The sequence below is a fragment of the Ursus maritimus genome (assembly GCF_017311325.1).
Source record: "Ursus maritimus isolate PB19 chromosome X unlocalized genomic scaffold, ASM1731132v1 scaffold_X1, whole genome shotgun sequence".
Taxonomy (NCBI): domain Eukaryota; kingdom Metazoa; phylum Chordata; class Mammalia; order Carnivora; family Ursidae; genus Ursus; species Ursus maritimus.
The window spans coordinates 120,129,370-120,151,698 of NW_024423319.1; the positions used below are offsets into that span (position 1 = coordinate 120,129,370).

The 22,329-nt window shown below is 42.7% G+C and overlaps 1 long non-coding RNA gene across 2 annotated transcripts in view; it reads right to left on the bottom strand.

The window, feature by feature from the left end:
* The window catches only part of LOC103666319, a 282,801-nt gene that overhangs the window by 260,277 nt on the left and 195 nt on the right, over positions 1-22,329 (bottom strand). The window contains exons 1-2 of one of the 2 annotated variants that reach the window (XR_005835913.1): positions 20,987-22,132; positions 5,974-6,044 (exon numbers count right to left, since the gene is read on the bottom strand). This is a non-coding gene — a long non-coding RNA (uncharacterized LOC103666319). Of the gene's footprint in view, positions 1-5,973; positions 6,045-20,986; positions 22,133-22,329 lie in introns of those variants that run through there. The other variant, XR_005835915.1, reaches the window with a different exon arrangement.

Sequence of the window (22,329 nt, forward strand, 5' to 3'; positions counted from 1 at the left end):
CCGGACAGCAGCACAGTCCCCAATCCCTATTAGTTACACACACTGTTGATGGCCTGGGGGTCAGAGAGCTTGGCGTGGATGGGGTTCCTGGGACTGTGAGGTCGCCAGGTGCTTCCTGCGTCACATGCTGGTTCAAGATTCAAAAGGAACAGTTTCATTCATCTTGCAAACAGGCAAAAACACAGAGCAAAGTACCTCAGTGATGTATAGATGATACCGAGATTCAAGGGATCGATTTATCCTTGGAGAAACATCCCCAAAGCGGTCTGTAAACATTACAGATGGTAAAGCGTGGAAGCTGGCATGGTTATAAAACTTCCCCAGTCCCACAACAACTGCATAACTTTATCAGTCAGCGCATTACACCAATACAGAGATGACATCGTTTGTGATTAGTAAGCAAAGCCGGTGTCTAGGGGCCATCTGGCGTTTTATGGATAGGCACAGCTGAACTCAGCCAGGTATTTACACTCCTTTGAACACACGCAGGGAAATCGGTAAGTGCTTGGTATTACAAAAAGCACCTTCCTGTTCAGAAGGCCAACTCCATCACTCCTGTTTTTCTTTATCATGTAGGCCATGGAATGGCTCAGAAATGGACACCTTCGTGTAAGTAAGAGAGGAGGAATGTCTAACAGACTCGGGGAGGTGCAGAGTTCTCACACTCTGGAGGTGACAATGGAACTGCCTCTTTGGAAAGGACTGTCACAGTTGAGACATTCTAAGCAGGTGACAGTGGCATTAGCAAATTACTTTCATCATGTATGTATGCTGTCATTTTCATCCAGATAATGAGTCAGAATTTTGTAGGACTACTTAAACTTTTTGCATTAGGTTATCCTTGGTTGATCTCATGATCACCTTATTCCAGAAAGTGTATGCATGAAGCTTTGGCCATTTCCACGTTGAAAGAGATTCCCCACTGATCGGATTAAGTCAGAATGCACTTTGATGAACTCAACTGTTTCAGCATCCACAGGAGGGACATTAAAACATATTGATCTATTTGAGCAAAATCAGATTTTGATAAGCTCTCCCTACCTCCCTCATTCTCTCAAGCACCCATGGTATGTGGTTGATTCTCTCAGAATACTGAATGAGCTTAACTCTGTTCATAGGAAATGCCTGGTTTCCACGACGCTTTATTGTATATATTCATGTCAGCCTAAATATCATAGCTCCCTCACTCTGTGTTGTCTCCGAGAACACAATTCTTGATTGGATACTCAAGCTCCTCTTCATTTCATGGTAAGTTAATAATTCACTCAAGGTTTTTTTAAGAGCCAGCCAGTATGGGTTGATTTCTTTGCTAAGTGCTGGGAATGCAAAGCTAAGTAGGGTATGGTTTCTGCTCTAGACTACAGAAAGACTTGCAAAACACTAATTATAGTACTCTGTGGCATGGGTCCTAAGAAAGGATATGTGCATGGTACCCTAAGAATACAGAGGACGGACACCCAGCATGTCTTGGAAGAATCAGACACTTGGATTAAATGTCTCTTTTATTCATCTTCTTTCCTCAGAAAATGTCTGGGGAAATTTATTGACCTTTCTTTTTTAAATTAATTATAAGAATGAAATCTTGCCTTTTGCAACAACGTGAATGGAGCCAGAGATATTATTCTTTTTTTTTTTTTAAGATTTTATTTATTTATGTGACAGAGAGAGACAGCCAGCGAGAGAGGGAACACAAGCAGGGGGAGTGGGAGAGGAAGAAGCAGGCTCATAGCGGAGGAGCCTGATGTGGGGTTCAGTCCCATAACGCCAGGATCACGCCCTGAGCCGGAGGCAGACGCTTAACCGCTGTGCCACCCAGGCGCCCCCTAGAGATATTATTCTAAGCAAAACAAGTCAGAGAAAGACAACCACATGATTTCACTCATATGTGGAATTTAAGAAACAAATGAACACGGGGAAAAGGAGGTACACCAAGGGACACACTCAACTGTAGAGAACACACTGGTGGTTACCAGAGGGGAGCTGGGGGGATGGGGGAATTAGGTGAAGGGGATTAAGGAGGGCACTTGCGATGAGCACCGAGTACTGTACATAATTGCTGAATCACTATATTATACACCTGAAACAGAACAGTATATGTTAACTATACTGGAATTTAAAAAAAAAATTAAATCAATCTCTGACTTTCATTCCTGATCATATGCCAACAAAACTGTGAACATTCTAGTCCGTATGCTGTACTGTACTGAATCTTCAGGGCATCATGCAATCCCTGGATTCCACAAGCAGATAAAATCATTAATACTGAGTGATAGGAACGTCTACCATCCTTGGTTTCACTCTGATGGACTTAATTGAGACATGTTATTTTCCTAGATCTGCAATTCTGATTGGGTCATCCTATAACAATATGCCCAATGACGAGACGATATTCTTACTATTACCATAGCAAAACACCCACATGCATGGAATACAGACTTCTTGTGTACCCTTGAAAAGCCAGACTACAGGCTGAAAAGTATCCTAGCTATTATGAGGCGTGTATATCCTGGGTAATGCTGATGTTAATGCCAAAATCAAGTCTGACATTGGCTGAGAAAGAGTCAGGTAAGAAGACTGCTTCATTGCCTATCAGAGAAATGATAGGTCAGATCTCTTGGTTGGAGTCAAATTTTCTTTTGGTTTGAGGTTTCACAAATGCTGTCATTAAGCATGTTGTATCCAGCAAGGCCACACGTGATGTTCAGAAAACTAGTATTGGGACAGTTGATAAAACCATTGATTTGTTTTCTCAATTTAATTTTCTAAATAACAAAGGGGATGTATTCACAAAAAGGTGCTTTCAGAAATTATAAATGATCAACTGTTTTCTACATAAATGAATCCGGTGGGATGGGAGACCTCAGTATTGCAAAATTTCGTTGGCTTACATGGAAACAGAGCCTATATCTATGTTAAAGAGTTCTTATTATCACAGAAAAATTAAGAAACGCTCTCAGCTTAAGAATCTGAAGAAACACCCTGCTTACCCACAAGGTGTTCAACATGACTCTAGAGCAATCCCATATTCGATTCCTTTTAGAAGGAACATAGCCTCCCAAAGCCTCAGTTCCTCGTGAGTAGGCGACTATATGATTTATATAATATATATATATTATATATCTCAACGACACTTGAGAGCGAAAGGGGCGGGCTACCAGGTGGGGTGGTGAGCAACATGTATTAAGAGGGGTTGTCCTCCGTAAACATACGGTCACCCCACAAGTCAAAAGGAAGCTTGTTGGTTCAATCCAGCCATGTGTGCACCCTGGCTGCACAGTAGCATCACCGTGGGGCAACACACACACACACACACACACATTTACACGCTTACAGGTACAAGTACGGATGCATGCACGTATACATATACTTAGAAACCTAAGCCCTACAGCAGACCAATTAAATCCGATTTCTGAAAGTGGACTGAATCTTGGGCAATAACCATTTTCCAAAAGTCCCCCAAATGACACAAATATGCAGCAGGGTTGAAAACCTGTGAACTGGATGACCTCCAGAGAGAGATCTTAATTCCTGAGAATGAATTTACAACACCTGCTGTTGTCAAAGTTTTAGAACAACATGCTACTTTCGTTTCTAGAACACAAAATGTTTAATACTCGTCAGAGAATAGCCAGCATTTATTGATGAAGGGTTTACAGTTTACAAAACACGTTCTCAACATCTTCTTCTCCCTCACACATTAAGCCCCTGAGGAAGTCAGACTGGTGATTCTTAGTACAGACTTTCCGTGGACGGGGAAATCCAGGCTTAAAGGGTGAGCAATGCAGTGACAAGTGACATTACACAGCCAGCATACGGAATAATCAAGCCCAGGTCTTGATTCTAAGGGCGGAAGATGGGAGCCGCTGTGAGGGATTCCTACTCCATAGGTCTGAATTCTACTTCTATCATTTACTAGCTTGACGAGCTGGGACAAGCTATTGAACTGCTCTGTGTGTGGTCTCCAAAACGAGAATCATACTGATGTATTTCTTGTCGTATCGCTCTAAGTAGTGCATGAGTTTACATGTCAGACCTTAGCCCTGTGACCAATAAATATTAGCGTCATTAGTACTGTCACTCTATTCCTCCTCCTCCGCTCACTCCCTCCCCTCCCTTTACTACTATAATTACTACCACTACTAGAACCAATAATCATCATCCCTGCTACAGGCAGAGTAAACGGCCCTTCCAAGAGACAAGCTTCATTACAATCTTTACCCTCTTCCCACAGACTCTGCCAAAAGACCAACATGAAATGTGAATGAGCTTCGAAGACTTCAACACCATGAAATCAGATGCCCCAGAAGTGTACCAACACTGAACTCGGGTCATCTTTCTTAGACACGGCAAACGATCAGACCGCAGGCAGGCGCTAAGCTGTGTTTAGACACGTGCTGCTCCAATCCACCTTCCAGAAAGATCTCAGAGACCCACTTGCAGACTTGCTGCCATGTGGGAAGTGAGGGCCCACTCTTCCCGGGGAAGCTGCCAGCCAAGGCTAGAGCACGGCCATCAGTAGGAGTGTGTGGCCGTGGCTGCCCCAGGAGTTGCCGCTCTACGGCAAGCTTCCCATTAGCCTTTCCTCTCCACCCAATCCTCCTCCAGCTCCCCCATCCTATCACAAATATCCAATTACACGGAGCCCAAAGCAGCCCCATACATTCCACACAACGCTGTCAAAGGCGGTGGGGTTGCGCCCTACACAATGGAGAACACTATAAAAGATTAATTCTAAGGAATTGTTTTGTTCCAAAATTCTATTTCTTTATGATTTTCTAAGAGCTTATTTATTTGGAAAGTTCTATGAAGTTATAAAATACGCCTGACTTGTCTATCTTTCTAACAGAGTGCCTACAACGAGAAGCTGAAGGGGAAAAAAAAAGTGATTATGGATCATGTTCTAGTCATGTCATCTTTGTTTTGCAAATTAAATTTGTTATGCCACATTAGCTCAAAGATATGAACATTTTAATAATTCCAGATCCATAAATTGCAAGAAAAATGAATTAGATTTTAAAATGTATTCAGTTCCATGGAACTGGGTTCCTTGAGGATATATTTTTCATCTGAAGACAGAAACGGTATTCTAAATGACTGCATTTCCATTTTCTCCACTTAATTTCATCCTCATTTTTGTAGTTCATGCCTTTCAACATATTTAAAACATTGAAAATAATCAAAACCTTCATGACAGATGGTAAAGTATTAGTTTGATCTAGTAATCTAAAGGTTTCTAATATTTCATGGTCAAAAACAGTAACAGAATGGTCGCTATAACACAGTATTCTCTACTCTTTGCATATATTAACTCATTTGGCTTCAAATACATTTAAAAATTTTTTTTAAATTTATTTAAGCAACCTCTGCACCCAATGTGGGGCTCAAACTCACGACCCCAAGATCAAAAGTCGCACGCTCTATGGACTGAGCCACACAGGTGGCCCCAGAAACATTTAAAATGCTTTCATTTTAATCATTATCTTGTATATACTAACAACTATTTTACAGACTATTTGATGTGACAAGTTAAATGCTTTTAATGTTGATATTTTATGGTTTAGAATAATGACAACACAATATTTACACAGTTCTTTATGACAAACAGTATTCTATGCTCCTTACACACGTATCATCTCACGTAGCTTCATACACATCCTATAATTTAGGTGTAATTATCACTGTAACATAAAGATCAGGAATTGAGGAACAGAGAGGTCAAGTAACCTTCCCAAGGTCACACCGTTACAAGTGGTAGAGCCTGGATTTGAACCAGCCAGTCAGCAGAAAGCAGGAAAAAAAAAATGCTGACTTACCTTAAGCCACATCAATTAAACTTTTAGTTTGTGAGTGTATGTAGGTAACTATATCAATGCATATGCAAACTGAGTAACTTTAAATCGAATGAACTGGATTTAAACAAATGTATCCCAATTTTAAAACCCAAGTATATATGGTCCTTGTCAAAGTACTCACCCCGAGTATCTGAGGCAGGTTCAGCATGCCTTGGCCGCCTGGACTTTCTTACTCGGATGACTCAGGTGCTCCTGGAAATGAGATAATGAATTAGCAAGTTGTCCAGGATTTAGACCAATCTGGGTTTAAACCTCAACAGTTGTGCAACAATCATTTTGTCAATTATCAGTAAGCATTCACGGAGCACCTACTGCATGCCATTCCCTCTAAATCTCGGGGCTTTTCAAAGCTCAGTCTGACTCTAACAGTCTCCTGAGCAGCAAGTATTCTCGGCCTCAACTGTGGACTTGACTATGATACATCACGATTAAGGCACTTTTTTTTTTTTTAACATCAATCATATATTTTTATGAAAAATGTATTTTCCCCAACAAGAAATTTGATGAGAAGTGTGCCACTGTTTTGCAAATCCCTTTAATGTCTGGGGTAACAGAAGACAACTGGACTTCATGTTCGCTTCCTCATTTCATCTCTTAAGAGCCTGTTCTGTTTCTCAGAGCCCCACCCACATCCTGGAATTCCACTGCCAGCGTTCAGCTCAGCATACAAGTCACTTGCTTCTACAGGTAACCTGACTCCAGGGACTGGGTGGGGTGGGAGCCTCTACCAGCCCGTGCCACCTTCCGTCCACAGCGTGAACTCCTATCTCACGATGGCTGGGTGTCCTCTCTCTCCCTCGTGAGACTGTAGTCTACCTGTCTCACCCGTTATTACATCCACAGGGCCCGCAGAAATGCCAACACACACAGCACTCAACCACTGCTACTGAGTAAATACATTCACAAAACTCCAGTCCTAAATTAGGGAGACAATCCATAACCTCTTACGCAACCATGCTGATTAAAACACTTCCTTGAAAGTATGAGCTCTAACAGATGGGTTTAAAAAAACCTGCTATATTAACATTACACACAGCCTTGTCTTCCTGCACTTAAACGTCTAGCACTGAGGCCCGGGGTGTGTAAGAATTTATAAATTCATTAAGACCTCACTCCAAAAAGCTTTGTTATTAAAATTGGTGGGGAGATATCATTTAGGTGGTAAAAAAGCCTCGTAGGTAAGTAAACAATAATATCAAATATAATCTTTGTTCTGGTCTCATTCACAAGTGGGCACTATTATGTGCTAAAAAGATATTCACCAGTCTGGGTTACAGATAAGATGTCTGGAAGCCACATATGCAAAAAGGAGTCTTACATACATTTAATAGTATTAGCTCATTCACTATATAATCAATTAAGTTATTGTCAGTTATTTGGTTATCTCCTATTTATGGCCTTTTGTATAATGCTTTCTATTAAAATTTGAGATAGAAATCTCCAGAAAGTAAATTATACATTTACCTAGATGGGTGTGCGATACATACATCACACATATTAATTTTACAAGCGTAGTCAATGTCTCTAAGTCTGTGTTTGTATTCTCTAAATTTTCTACAATGAAACAAGGATAATATTTTACTTCTTAAAAAACTAAATTCTAACAGTAATAAGAAACACTGGCACTTGTTTTGTGAAATAATTATTCCCCCTTGAGTGCATTCCTCTATCTACACACGCAGTTTCACAGCTTATTTCTATGACCTAGATGTTACTTTCGCATTAGCTTTAATTATGAAAACTAATGAATATACTAGTTAACATAGAAATCACCTTATACTTTTTTATTTTTTTTTTAAAGATTTATTTGAGAGAGAGAAAGAGCGTGTGTGCACAGGAGTTGGGGGAGGGGAAAAGGAAGTGGCAGAGAGAGACTCCTCGAGCCGACTCCCCACTGAGCAGGGAGATGACGCAGGTCGCAGGTCTGGATCCTAGGACCCTGAAATCAGGAGTCAGACTGCTTAACCAACTGAGCCACCCAGGTGCCCCACCTTATGCTTATTTGTTAAATGTAACTTCCTTCACTTAAAAAAAAAAAGTGAATTCATGAAGTGGACTTAAAAAACTCATGGCTAGCTGGCACCTCAATGAGCATTTTAAATAAACATTAACAACAGTCTAAACAAACAAGTCTACTCATTTGACTTTTATTCAGGAGAGAATCTAGTTCATCTATGCTGGAAATCAGTAAGTATTCTCAGAGTACAGATGAGGAAAGCCAGAGAGGAGGGGGACAGAAATGACCACCATTCATCGAACTTATCTGCTTTCCTATGTTTACATATTTAATCTTATATCGAGATTTCAGCCATGACAACCATAAGCAACAAGAGTAGCCCTTTTGATGCAGCAAGCAGATGATTAAAAAAAACGATGTGAACCCTTTCTGAGTCCTCTGTGGAGGTGACGTGGGGCATGGTACGATATGGGGAGGGGAGACTCAGCCGTTTCCACCTGGACTGAGGCCACATGAAATTGAGACCTCCCTGGAACTGTGGCTTCTTCCTGGCATTTACATCCTTCTGTCCTGAGCGCTGCCCCCTTCTATCAGCCAGGAGGGGGCAGCCTGGAAATAGTTGCAGAAAACAAAACACATCTTGAAGATTCCAGGAAGCCTGTTTTCCCACGCGGGTCGGATCCATCTGGCATCAATTTCTGTGGGACTGTGCACATCATCTTGGAGAATACACAGCCACTCTTTTGAAAGTCACTCATTAACTAAGGGCAAACATTTCTGAGAGTCTGCTGTAATTGCTACCATCATTTTAATGGAGTTCCTTGAACAAAATCAAGGATCGGAAGTTTCCTCAACTCTTTGATGGCAGCCAACAAATAGCCATGTGGAAACGGAAACTACAAGAGAGTGGTAATAGCCCTTCAACAGAGTATATACTAAAACCAGCCTTTGCAGGGGCGCCTGGTTGGTGCGGTGGGTGGAGCATGTGACTCTTGGTCTCGGGGCTGTAAGAATGAACCCCACCTTGGGTGTAGAGATTACTTAAAAAAATAAAAATTAAAAAAAAACAAAAACTAAAAACCCAGCCTTTGTTTATTCGGTTCCAGCTGTGTTATGAGTATAGCTCTGAGCTCTGATGAACCTGGGTTTCTTTCCTTTGCTCCCCATTGTCCAGATCATCTGGGAAAACCGTTAGCTTGTCCGTGAGGACACTTTCTTCATGTCCTTCTGAGCACTTACTGTTGACACTGAGCTGAGGAAGGTATGATTAACAAAGACCCTGGTACATGGTACAGGCTCAGTAACTGTAAACTGATTACTATCACCTATTACTAATTTTTTAAAGATTTTATTTATTTGAGAAAGGGTGAGAGAGAGCGAGCGAGCGAGCACAAGAGGAGGGAGGGTCAGAAGGAGAAGCAGACTCCCCACTGAGCAGGGAGCCTGACGCGGGACTTGATGCTGGGACCCGGGGATCATGACCTGAGCCAAAGGCAGACACTTAACCGATCGAGGTCCCCAGGCGCCCTATTACTATTTTTATGCAGAGGACATTTAATCAAGTACAAGAGGCACAGCAGTAGAAAACTTCAGCAGGAGTGCCCGTCCAGCCCATGAGCCTCCAGGCTTCGGCACTCGCTCCTCGTCAGTGATCAATGGTTGGACCAGAGATGGATCCAGATACACACTGGACCAATTCTATATTCTCTCCACCAGAAAAACAGCTATCCTATGTGCCATTTGGCTAAACTGAGGGGCTCCCATGTCAGGTCACGTGCACCCTCAGAAGCAGACAAGGCAGATCTCCTGAGAGGAAGGGAAATGCAACACGTCAGATGAGTCTACTCAAGAGCCTAGAAATCCGAAGCAGAAGCATGGTTTCTGAAGGCTTCCTGCTTCCTAGTGCCAATCCTCTAGGCTTCCCCTATATCCTAACAATTTTCTTTATCTACGTACCATAACTTCTGCTTTTTCTCTCAGTACACAATGGAATCTTAACTTCTGCAATGAATCTTAGGAACAAATAATTTTTTAAGAGGTAGTTACTTTATTATTTCATTTTGTAAGTAGGATCCAGTCATCAAGACAGTCTCATTTCGGGGATAGCAGAAAATGTCTTCTCTCCCCTCTTCCTCTAAGATACTATCCGGGTATACAAGAGACTGTTTCTGAGCAGGGCTCGCTCGGTGGGCCCCATGCCCAGAATGACCCACACTCGGTTTAAAGATCCGCTGTCACCATCTTGAAATTCATAATAATTTTATCTTTGACCCTGTATTTTTTTAAGATTTTTTCTCAAAGATTTTATTCTTAAGTAATCTCTACACCCGGTGTGGGGCACGAACTTACAACTCTGAGATCAAGAGTCACATGGTCTACCAACTGAGCCAGCCAGGTGCCCCTCTTTGAATTTATGTTTTATAAGTGAAGTCCCATGGGACAGTAAGGTAGCCACGTGAATAAGCAGAGAGCACTGCGAATAATGCAATGGGCATGCTTGCTTGTTCCTAGGATCCTTTTCTTTTTTTTTTTTTTTTAAGATTTTATTTATTTATTTATTCGACAGAGACAGAGACAGCCAGCGAGAGAGGGAACACAAGCAGGGGGAGTGGGAGAGGAAGAAGCAGGCTCATAGCGGAAGAGCCTGATGTGGGGCTCGATCCCATAACGCCGGGATCACGCCCTGAGCCGAAGGCAGATGCTTAACCGCTGTGCCACCCAGGCGCCCCCCTAGGATCCTTTTCATATAGACAATCTGCGATGCCCCATGAGTGCAGAATTAGTAGCCCCACAAAGTCTGGGAGATCACCGAGTTTTGAAGCAAGCCACAAGCTAAGCACGTTACATCCAGGACCGAGTCGGCATGTGCGGAACCAGCCTCAGAGAAGACACATCCGCCTATCCCAACCAGAACTTTCTTCAAGAGCAGAAAGAAGACACCAATGCCCTAAGAAACACAAATGACCAAAACCGAACCCTATTATACCCTTTTTTCCTCAGGTCACTTCCCCCTCCTGGCCCACCACTGAAAGTGAGAACAGAGAAGGAAGGCAGAGGACAGAATCCCTCGACTCCTTTTTCTCTCAGCTCTTCCACATTCATCAGGTGGAGAGTGTTGGTGGAATGTGTGCAAATCAAGGCATTACATAAAATAATTCGATTACTCTGCCCAGCATCCTCACTGTTCTAGTAAAAATGAAACTTATATGTAGGTAGGCATTACTGACTATAAACTGCGTGATTTCACATCCTACTTAAACGGTCTGCGATTTCTCTCTAAAATGGGGATAATGCAATGTCAACATGAATGGTACAATTCATGCCAATAGTCTACACTTTTAGGTTTTCTTACTTTAGAAAGACCTGAAATAGCAAATAATAAATTCTACGACGCATTGAGACAGACAGACCATGGAAGTAAGGAAAAAGCTTTTCATGGTACTTTTCCCCCTGCTTTTTAGGGCGGGTTCTTGCATTTTCCTTTTGCATTGGACCCTGTAAACAGTATCCAGCTCTGTTCCTGGGACTTTGTGGCACACGGAGATGGAACTTCTGATCAAGTAACAGGCTCTGCGTTGGTCTCTGATGGTCTGGGGCTGACGGAGGTGTCATCTGCACTGTGGACAATCAGTTTTGTTCCTAACGCTAGAGTCCACGATCCTGGTTTACGGTGTTGCTCCTCAAATTCCGCCAGGATTCCAGGTTCTGCATCTCTACCTCAGGCTGGTCCTAATTCTCCCAGTCCTCCTCTGACGGCCCATCTGAGCAGAATCTTCTAGATCCTCTGCTCACCATACCAAGCTGACTTTAGCTCAGGCTCTCTCTCCAGGCACTTAGCTCTCCCAAACATTCATCACGGCTCTGGCCTCACACTGGCCAGATGGAGAACTTCCTCAAGAACAGTGGTTTTCAACCCTGGCTACACACTGGATTTACCTGCGAATTGTTTGCTTGCTTGTCCTTTTCCAATAATACTGATGCCTGGCCTCCGCCCTAGACTAATCAAAAGCAGTGGGATTGAGAACCAATACATTAGAGTATTATAGCCTCTTACAGCTGTGTTTGGAAAAATGGGCACGGACTTAGTTTCTCTGCATGTGTCTACAAGCCGCCCCTCCAACCCCGAACATACAAACACGAGATGAGGACGAACGAGCAAGCTGATTTTCTATGTCAGTGTCCCTCCTTCCTTCTCCTGCCTTACTGTGCTAGTGGGTGGGATAGACTTTCCCCCTCTGTGCAGACAGGGACTTGCCCCAAATTACATCCCAAGCTCCCTCCATGTACAGGTAGTCTACTGAAATTAGTAGCCCTCAGGCCATCACGTCACCTGATGTGGAGGCCACAGGCTTAGAGGCTGCATGAGAACTTCAGCGTGAATGGTGCCACCCAGTTTGAACATGCAGAGCGAGAAGGGAGGAGACCCCAAGTCTAAGTCATGAGAATCCCAACTTCACGGTTTGGTGGAGGATGAGCCTCGGAAGATCCTGGGAAGCTACCGCTGGACGGCTTCCTTTCTCACTTCATTTGTCAGCGTCTTTATCAATATGGCTGGTGTAACAGCCGTGAGTGTACATCTACTCTGACTCTGGTACGGGGGAGTCACAGAGCAACGCGGCCAAGAACTGAATCCTGGCTCTGCCAATGGTCGATGGTCCCAAGAGAGTTAGTCTCCTGTGCCTCAGTTGGCCATCCTTAGTACGTGAGTGTGCTGTACGTGTTGACAGGGCTCTTAGGAATAGTAAACACACTGGTATTTGTGACGTGGTTACAAGAGGCAAACTGCAAACACCACACAAGAGTATGTTAAATGAGGAAAAACAAACAGGACATCATGGTTTTCCACCAACAACATAAAATATGAAGCAAATATACACATTCAGAGGATTTTTGTGTTGCACAAGGTATCACAATGATTTGCCATTTGAACACAGGGTGAAAAAAAAAAGAAGTATGAGCCAAATATCCAGAAAATGTGTAAATAATGGAAACAATCCATGATTTCAATAACTACATGTCAACACCTGATGAAAATATAGCCTAGGTGGATGTTAACGTAAGTACTATACATAAGTAGAAGTGGGATCGCTGAATTGATGTGCCTGACTACATTGTTATGAGAAGTATTTCTCTTCTAAAAATTAAGCAAAAATGTTATTTTCCTTTATAACAGAAGGAAATGAACTTTAATATTTGTCTATGTTCACAGAATGGTGACATTAAATTTACCTACATTTATTTTTTTTAAAGATTCATTTATTTTAGAGAGAGAAAGAGCACATGGGCATGAGCAGGGGGAGGGACGGGGGAGAGGGATAGAAGCAGAGACTCCCCACTGAGCCCGGAGCCCAAGGCACAACCAAGAGTCAGAGGCGCCCCCATGAGATAACATTTCAATGTAAGTAAGTTTAGGGCACCTGGGTGGCTCAGTCTGTTAAGTCTCCAACTCCTGACTTCGGCTCAGGTCATGATCTCAGGGTCATGGGATTGAGCCCCGGATCAGATCCACGCTCAGTGGGGAGTCTGCTTGGGAGTCTCTCTCTCCCTGAGCCCACTGCCCCCCCCAAAATAAATAAATCATTCTTTAAAAAATGAAATCTTGCCTTTTCCAAAGACATGGATGGAGCTACAAAGTAGTATGCTAAGTGAAATAAGTCAGAGACAGACAAATACCGTCTGACCTCACTCCAATGTGGAAGAAACAAAACAGCAAAGAATAAAAGAGACAAACCAAGAAACAGACTCAACTATAGAGAGCACACTGATGGTTACCACAGGGGAGTGTGGGGAGATGGGTGAAACAGGTAAAGGTGATGAAGAAGCACACTTATCACGATGAGCACTGGGTCATGCACAGAATTACAGAATCACTGTATTGTACACCTGCAACGAACATCACACCGTAGGTTAACAATACTGGAATGGAAAATATAAAAAACAGGGGCGCCTGGGTGGCATAGCGGTTAAGCGTCTGCCTTCGGCTCAGGGCGTGATCCCGGCGTTGTGGGATCGAGCCCCACATCAGGCTCTTCCGCTATGAGCCTGCTTCTTCCTCTCCCACTCCCCCTGCTTGTGTTCCCTCTCTCGCTGGCTGTCTCTATCTCTGTCAAATGAATAAATAAAATCTTTAAAAAAAAAAAGAAAATATAAAAAACAGACACTTAAAAAATTTAAATGAGCTTAAATAAGTAAAATTTGGAGGATATGTATGTGAGGATGAAGGAAAATTACATTTCAGAATTACAAAGAGCCTTCTGAAGACCCTTAAATTTATGGTCTGTGTGGGATGTGTTCTATATTTATAGTTTTTTTTTTAAGATTTTATTTATTTATTCAAGAGAGCAAGAGACAGCATGAGTTCGGGGGGTGGGAGGGGCAGAGGGAGAGGGAGAAGCAGACTCCCCACTGAGCAGAGAGCCTGATGCGGGTCTCGAATCCAGGACCCTGAGATTATGACCTGAGCTGAAGGCAGATACTTCATCAGCTGAACCACCGAGGTGGCCCTATAGCTGCCTTTTAAGTGAGAAGTAAATCTGTGGCTATTCGAAAGACTATGATATGTAAGAAAAGCTAACTTTCTTAATATGGCACTTCAAAAGTATGTTAAGACTGGGATCATGTGCCCCAAGGTGAAGAGAGAGAGAATAAGATACTGGAAAGAAAGCCTGGTGCTTAAAATGACAACATAACTAGAGCTAAGGGCCTTCCATGAGAAATTGACAAATGCAAAACTAATATTAGGCAGGCCTGCACCTGGAGGTAGGCTTCCCCAGGCAATGCATGTGGTTGGAATGACTTTGAACTTGCCATCTTCTCTATTCAGAGAATGAATTCTATGTTTTCATTATTTTAAATATATGTGTCTACAGGGATCTAGGACAGTTCATCAGAGCTTAAGAATTGTTTTCCCCTTGGGGAAAACTGCATCAGTCCATATAATTCAACAAATATTACCATGTAGTACCATCACGTTTTATTAGTTCCTACTCTGTACCCTGTGTCCTGAAAATTCAAGCCGTAATAATGGAGATCTTGAAATTACAGCTGGCTGTTACATGGCAGGTTGGGTCCTTTTGAAGTTTCACTCTGACTTCCATTTCAGACTTTTTTTTTTTTTTTTAAAGATTTTATTTATTTATTCGACAGGATAGAGACAGCCAGTGAGAGAGGGAACACAAGCAGGGGGAGTGGGAGAGGAAGAAGCAGGCTCATAGCGGAGGAGCCCGATGTGGGGCTCGATCCCGTAACGCCAGGATCACGCCCTGAGCCGAAGGCAGATGCTTAACCGCTGTGCCAACCAGGCGCCCCCCATTTCAGACTTCTGATCATTGTACCTGTTCATTTTATAGTGTCCCAAATACGGAACCCACCTGTGTAGCAGGGGATGTCATTTTTATCTTAAAAATTCAGTGAAGATAACGTAAAGAATGTTGTTGAAGGACACTTGGGTGGCTCAGTAGGTTAGGCATCTGCCTGCAGCCCCAGGTCATGATCCCAGGGTCCTGGGATCAAGCCCCACTCAGGCTCTCTGCTCAGCAGAGACTCTGCTTCTCCCTCTCCCTCTCCCCACCATTTACGTGTGCGCGCACGCTCTCTAATAAGTGAAATCCTAAAAAAAAAAAAAAAAAAAGTGTCAATTGTATATTTATTTACAGCTTTAAAATAAAATAGGAGATATGTTAGTGAACACTTACTAAATGGTGACTATATTTTTTTTCAAAATGGCTTAAAATGAAAAGACATTTGGGATCACTTCCTATTCTGTCCAATGTTTTTGGTAGAACAGCATTGCCGTTATTGTCACTGCTGTCAAAAACAAACATTTGCTAGCATCTCTTTCTTTGACCCAAGATGTAAGAGAAGATCCTTGCTACAACTCTTGAGTGTACTGCAGCTTCCTATAGGAAATTTATCACAGAGAAACATTTCCATCCATTTATAGTGACTTTGTAAGCAACATACTAAATATCCCATAGAATTCAAAAACAAAGACCAAACAATACTATTGCTAATTGAAAGCTAAACAACATTTATGCCAACTAATACTTACTGTACATTTAAACAGAATATTGCAACTAACTTTTCAAGGCATCAAACATCACAGCTGTGTTCTTATTTGTTTGGGGGAATACTCATCAGATGATTATGTATTGTACAGTTTTATATAACTAAGGAGCAAATAAATTTTTGTTTTATAGAGAGATTATAGCTGCATTTTTCCTTGTGTTTACATCAACAAATATTTATTGACTACTATAGCGGATATGTTGACTTATTTAAATATTCTATTTATTTGTGGGAGGGAGGGAGTGAACACAGAGGGAGAGAGAGAAGCAGAAGGAGTGAGCAGGGAGCCCGACATGGGTCTCCATCCCAGGATCCTGACATCACGACCAGAGCCAAAGGCAGATGCTTAACCGACTGAGCCACCCAGGTGCCCCAAATATGTTGATTTACACTGCCAGACTTCTTCTGAAGGAGGCCTGCCCAGCCAAGTCCATCTGGACATGGCAACGCTTCCAGTCCTCTCTGTCGCTTGCTTGCACAGCACATGCTCACTCAGTCATGGGCCCACCTCATTGCACAGGTATCCCCCACTTTTTGAAAGTTCGCATTACACCACTTCACTTTTACCGAAGACGTACATTAATACCAATTTTTGCTAACCAAATGAAAGAGGATTTTCACTTTTACGAAGAAAAGAGAAAACAGCATTCCACGTTTTGCAGCGAGCAGTTATAGCGGCTGTGACACCCCAGGCAGTGAGTGTGGCACCAGCAAGAGTGGCCCCTTCGAGTTCCTTCTCTGGAGACAACATTCGGCAACCAAGCCACCAGAGCTCTGAACCGAGTCTGTGAGCACCTCTGCTTTATCTCAATGTCATTTGTGCACCTGTTAGCAAGATGCGTCCTCAGGTATCAGATTTTTTACATTTGGGAACAAACATTTTTCCACATAAATTAATGGTCATGGCTTCTTTGCTTTAAACCATTTCAACTAATGACAGATTTCACAGGGATGTTCTACTTTCAAACAGCGAGAAATCTGTATTACAATAAGCTATGTTCACAATGACTCATTCAGGGATAATCCTGTGATAAAAACAGAACCAGCAGGAGCCTTGGTTTCTAAGTCTGGAAGGTGGACAGTGACAGAAGAGGACGTGGGGCCAGCGACCTCTTGGAGACGCCCTTCCTGCAGAATGAAACGAAATGAAACCCAAGTGCTTGATCCAGCCATACCTGCAGTTAGCCCTACCTCTAAACTTCGAGATTATTTCAACCAGCAATTCACTTCCTCCTTAAGCCAGTTAGACATCTGAAACATGCTAACTAAAGATGCCCCCACACTTACACATATCTACAGTCTTGAGCTCTCTACTAGAAGCTGGCAAAAGCCAAGGAGTACAAGACAGTCCCTGCTCCAAATGAACTGACACAGAGTGGAGGCAACCACATGTCTGCCAAAATAAAGTCATAAATGCTACGGCAATGCCTCATGCACCGACAAAGTGGAAGGTATGGTGAATACTGACAGAAGGCGGCTGAATGTTATCCCAAACACTATAATGAGGCAGCAGAGCCTGATTTAGGCATTGACGAATAAGTAGGGTCTAACCAAATAGAAAAATCTACAAGGACATTCCAGCAAAAAAGAACAGTGAACTAAAGGAAGGAAGTTTATCTTAAGATTTTTTTCCCCTAATGCCTAACCCAGTCCTTGTCATTTATGAGACACCAAATAGAGTTTAAAGAGTGAGCAAAGGCATAACGATAAATGATTAGATAAATAATTTCTTTGGAGTTAAGGCCTTTGTCAGTGACATGATGGCCTTTTACAATATTGTTCATGGAAATTACGCTCTCTTTACAACAACCTACTCTACGATACAGCTTCCAGGAAAAGTCGTCATCAAAGAGTTACAGCTGTGATTGATAAGTAGAGAAAGGGTAGCTTTCATTAATTGCTAGGCTTGCTTTTTTATTTTTTCCTTTCCCAGCTATGAACAAGTTCTCTAAATGCTATAAATAAATAAATGTATAGGTCATAAGGATTAAGGACTTCTACCATTTTTCAGTGAAATTATAGATATCTAAATATGAACACCACTTACAAATTCTGACCAGAGAAAGAAATGAAGGAAGTAACAAGGTTCTGAAACCTATGGCGGCCAAACAGCGCAGCTCAGCACAGACTGAGTGCTTAATATTTTATTAATTCATTGCTGAAACCGTGTAGGAAAGATAGGTCTTTACACAGGGGGTGTTTTGGGATGAGGAGGACCTGAGCTGATAATCTCTGCATCCGTGTGGATGTGGGGAAAATGTTTTAATTCTAAATTTTCACCTATTATATATATTTTTCCATTTTTGTTGCAAAAGTCATAGGAGACAAGGTGTATGAAGGACTGGCAGGTCAAGGAAGGTCAATAACTGAAGTCATTATTAATAATGTGATGCCAGTAAATAGGAGTGGATGTTCAGGAAAGGAAGGCATTTAGAAATACGAAATAGACTAAAATCTTTATTTTGTCTCCGTGAAATGAGGCGATTAGATAACTGGATGTTTTAGCAATTAGGGTGTTTCTTTTGATAACAGCAATAATAATGTCTAAATATGGTACTCCACATTAAAAGAGAGTATTTTGGTAAATTTAATGAAGCTCAAGGCACCAAAGCTGACATTCTGTTTATCACTCAACAATTTAACTCACCTGACACTGACATTATTTCCCTAATAATCTCTTTCACTGTAAGAAAATCCTTTGAAGGATAGCAAGGACGATTTCCATCTACCTGTACACATTGTGGACCACAAATGTGGCCAGGTCAGGGGGTCAGCTGTTCTGGAACACAGTATACACAGCAGAGGACACGGATCTTCTTCTACTGCGCTTTTTAAAATATTTAGTACTCTATAATGCCTTCGGTACCCCAACACCACCACTTGCGTATCAAAGATCTCAACCTCTTCCCCATAAAATATATTAAATACACAGATTTTAAAAGATGTTCTGTTCTATCCTATACTTACGTAGAGTATGAACCAGAAGTGCCATAATTAATTCCTATACAATACTAGAAACACTCAGACAATCTTTGCCATCTCTATTGTTCAATGGAAACATATAGTACATTGGGAATATGTTCAATTAGAATGAAGCTTAAGAAATTAAATTAAATGAGCTTATAAGTCAATGTTAAATTTTAAAAATGTCTCTTTCATAGAAATAACTTGGCATTTAGTTTCTATGCCATGTAAAAAAGACCTATAGATTATTATATATTCCTAGACGCATCCAACCATAAATAAATTACACTTAAGGATGTTTACTTGGAAATGTTTTCAGATGTTATCAAACATTAGTTATGTATGCATATATACCTATGCAACAGAAAAATACATATAAAACATACAGTTTATGTATATTTTTTAAAAACTATTTTCCCATTTAGAAAAGATTCACTTAGGGACACCTGGGTGGCTCAGTCCGTTAAGTGCCTGCCTTCTGCTCAGGTCAAGACCCTGAGATCCCAGGATTGAGCCCCAGAGCAGGCTCCTGCTCAGTGGGGAGTCTGCTTCTCCCTCTCTCTCTGCCCTTACCCCCTGCTCGTGTGCGCGCGCCCACAAGCTCTAATAAGTAAGTTTAAAATCTTAAAAAAAAAAAAAATTCACTTAGTGTTCCTTTGAGTAGCTGGTTCTTCTAGCAAATTTCTAGAGAGAAAATGATCAGATGCAGTGGAAAAAGTACATCTCTTAGAACTGTATTGCTTGCAAGATTTAAAAACTCGGTTCTTAACTACCTTCAGAAAGCAAACAGAAAAGAGTGGGTGCAGTGGAGCAGTCAGGGACAATCATAGCTGAATCTCCAGGCTCAAGAAATGCCATCACACCTCACCCCTGCTTCTCTGTTTCTCAGCCCTGACTCCCCCTAGGCCGCTTTTGAGGGCTGGCTCCCTCTGCGTGGTGGCATTGGTGACTGCTTGTCCCTCTTTAGAGAGAGGGATCCATGGGAAGGGACGCGGCCTCTCTCTCTGGGTTCAGCTGGGAAGTTCTACTCCATGACTGCAAATGTGCTTTTCTCTGAATTCTATGGTGCTTTTAAAACAAGGGCATGCCAACATTGACTGTTATTCCCCCCCCCCCCCGCCCCTGAAAAGGGCACTGCTGGGTGCTCCAAGAGCGTGGCCACAGTCCCCTGAAATCAGGATCAGCACCCGAGATTCCAGGAGGAGGTGACGGGGTGAGGACTCCCTGAAAAGGAGGGAGGACAAGGGTGTTGTAGGGGCAATGACAGTGTGCCCCACAGAGGCATCAGCATGTGTTAAGGTGTTAAAACAGGAAAATAACAGTACATGCAGAGCAGACTGGAAGAAGAGATTTAGACTCAGAAACGTTGAGAGAGAGTCCTGTCCTTGGGGCACAGGTGTGACAAATACCCCTTATTCTGTACCTCCTTATGGAATACACAATAAAATCTCGTGGGAAGACGCTGGGCACAGGGAAAGGAGAGTTAGGTTTAAACACTCTGTTTTCACGCCAGGTGTTTCTCTTCATTAAGGATCTCCTACTCTCTAGCTCCCTGCTCACATCCAGAGCACCTGTGTGGCTCAGCAACAGCACATCAGGCGTCTGTAATGATCAATCAACCGTCTCCCAGCCCACTAGAGTCTGCATCCCTGATGAGGAAGAACTGAATTCTTCTCAACTTTGTAAGCCCTGTACCAGCAAAGCGTTTATTATACAATGAATGCTTAATAAATGTTTGATAAATGGCTAAATAAAGGAGTTCAAAACTGAATTACTAAGGAAAACAGAGAAGCAAAAACAAGCAAATGAATTAGTAAAAAAAAAAAAGATGTTCTTAAAAGGCAATTACTGTATATCCACAAGAGTAATTTACTTAAATGCAAGATCCAAAACATATTTATTGATGATGTACCAAATGTTATGGCTGGCCCCTAAATCACAAAAACAAATGTGAATGAATCAGATATTCTTCCTTACCTTAGGGAGCTGAACGTTTTAATTAGCTGCATGTGAATATGATCAGGGGGACATGGGGGGAAAAGGAGAGACTAATTTTTAAGAGAGAATTTAAAATGGTAAGAATTAAGTTATGGAACTTTTTGAACACTTTTTCTGTGACACTTACATGTAGTAAAATTTCACTCACCAGCAGTTGTGGTAATAGTGGTGATCTGATCTTCCCTTTCAGCAAAGGCTCCTGTACTCCTGGGGTTCATCCAGGCTGCCCACTGACGACTTTTTCATCTTCAGAATCCACCTGCTGGCAGTGTCCAAACACAGGACACAGCTGCCGTGCTACCACTGGCCCAGCTTCTGACCTTGTGGACTCTGTCTGTCCCTAAACTTTCAATGTGACCGCATCACTGTAAGTCCAATCAAACCACCAGCTAGACCAGGGCCTTCACAAACTTAAACGTGCATGGCCATCAGCTGGGTCTCTCCTAAAATGCAGATTCTGCATCAGGAGATCTGCTAGGAGACCTCGGATTCTTCCTTTCTAATAAGTTTTCTGGAGGATGCTCTCATGGGAGTACCACAATCTTCCACAGAGTTACAGGACAGTAGGAGGATGCAAGAACCACGAGCTTGTCCTTCCTTATTTCCTCGAGGTACACTCCCCCTTCCCTTCACTCCAATTCTAATGGTAGCAAACAATTCAAGTAGCTGTGCCTTGCTTAAGCATTAGGGCGTCTTCAGTATCAACGGTCTAAGAAGACTATTTATGACAATGAAGAGCAAAATGTCTTCCTTAGTCATCACATCCAGGGCCCTCGCTTACAGCTAGTGTTGTGGGCCAGAGCCCAGGTCCTGGCATCCCAAAGACAGAGACAGAAAAAGCCCAGCGTACAGGCTATTTGGGGAACTCCCCTCACCTCCCTCATTTAAGGCAGGACGCTCACACATTTCTCGGAATTCTCCTCCGTAGCTTCAAAGTAAATCTGTCCTGAAACAAGGGGCCCTGGAGAACCTTCAACCAGGAACTCTGTGATTCCTCACGGCGTGGTTAAGACTAGACAGGAAGGTGGCTGACAGGGTACTTGAGCGGGCTTGGCCACCATGTAAAGCTGGTGCTCAAGTCTATCCGGAGACACCGGCACCACCAAACGAAAGAGGCCGTCTGCTGAAGGCCTGCTATGGGGCAGGAGCTTTAGGATTTAGCACCCATTCAGACATTACCATCCCATTTTGCAGGTAAGTCACCTGAGAAGCTCTGAGAGGTTAGGCAACCTGCCCAAGGTCACAAAGCCTACGGAGCCAGAGGATGCGGACGCTGCCCAAAGCCACGTCCGAGCTTTCCAATAACGCCAAGGGAAAAAGCATATATAGACGCCGGAAACGCTACGAGGCCTCTGGCCACAAGCTAGCACGTGGACCCCGCCCTCGGGCCGGTAGGACCGCCCCTAGGGTGGGGGGGTAAAAGGAAAAAAACCACTTCCGGGAGACAGACGCGAGGAGGGACAAGCGCTTCCGGTGCGCCGCGAATAAGGG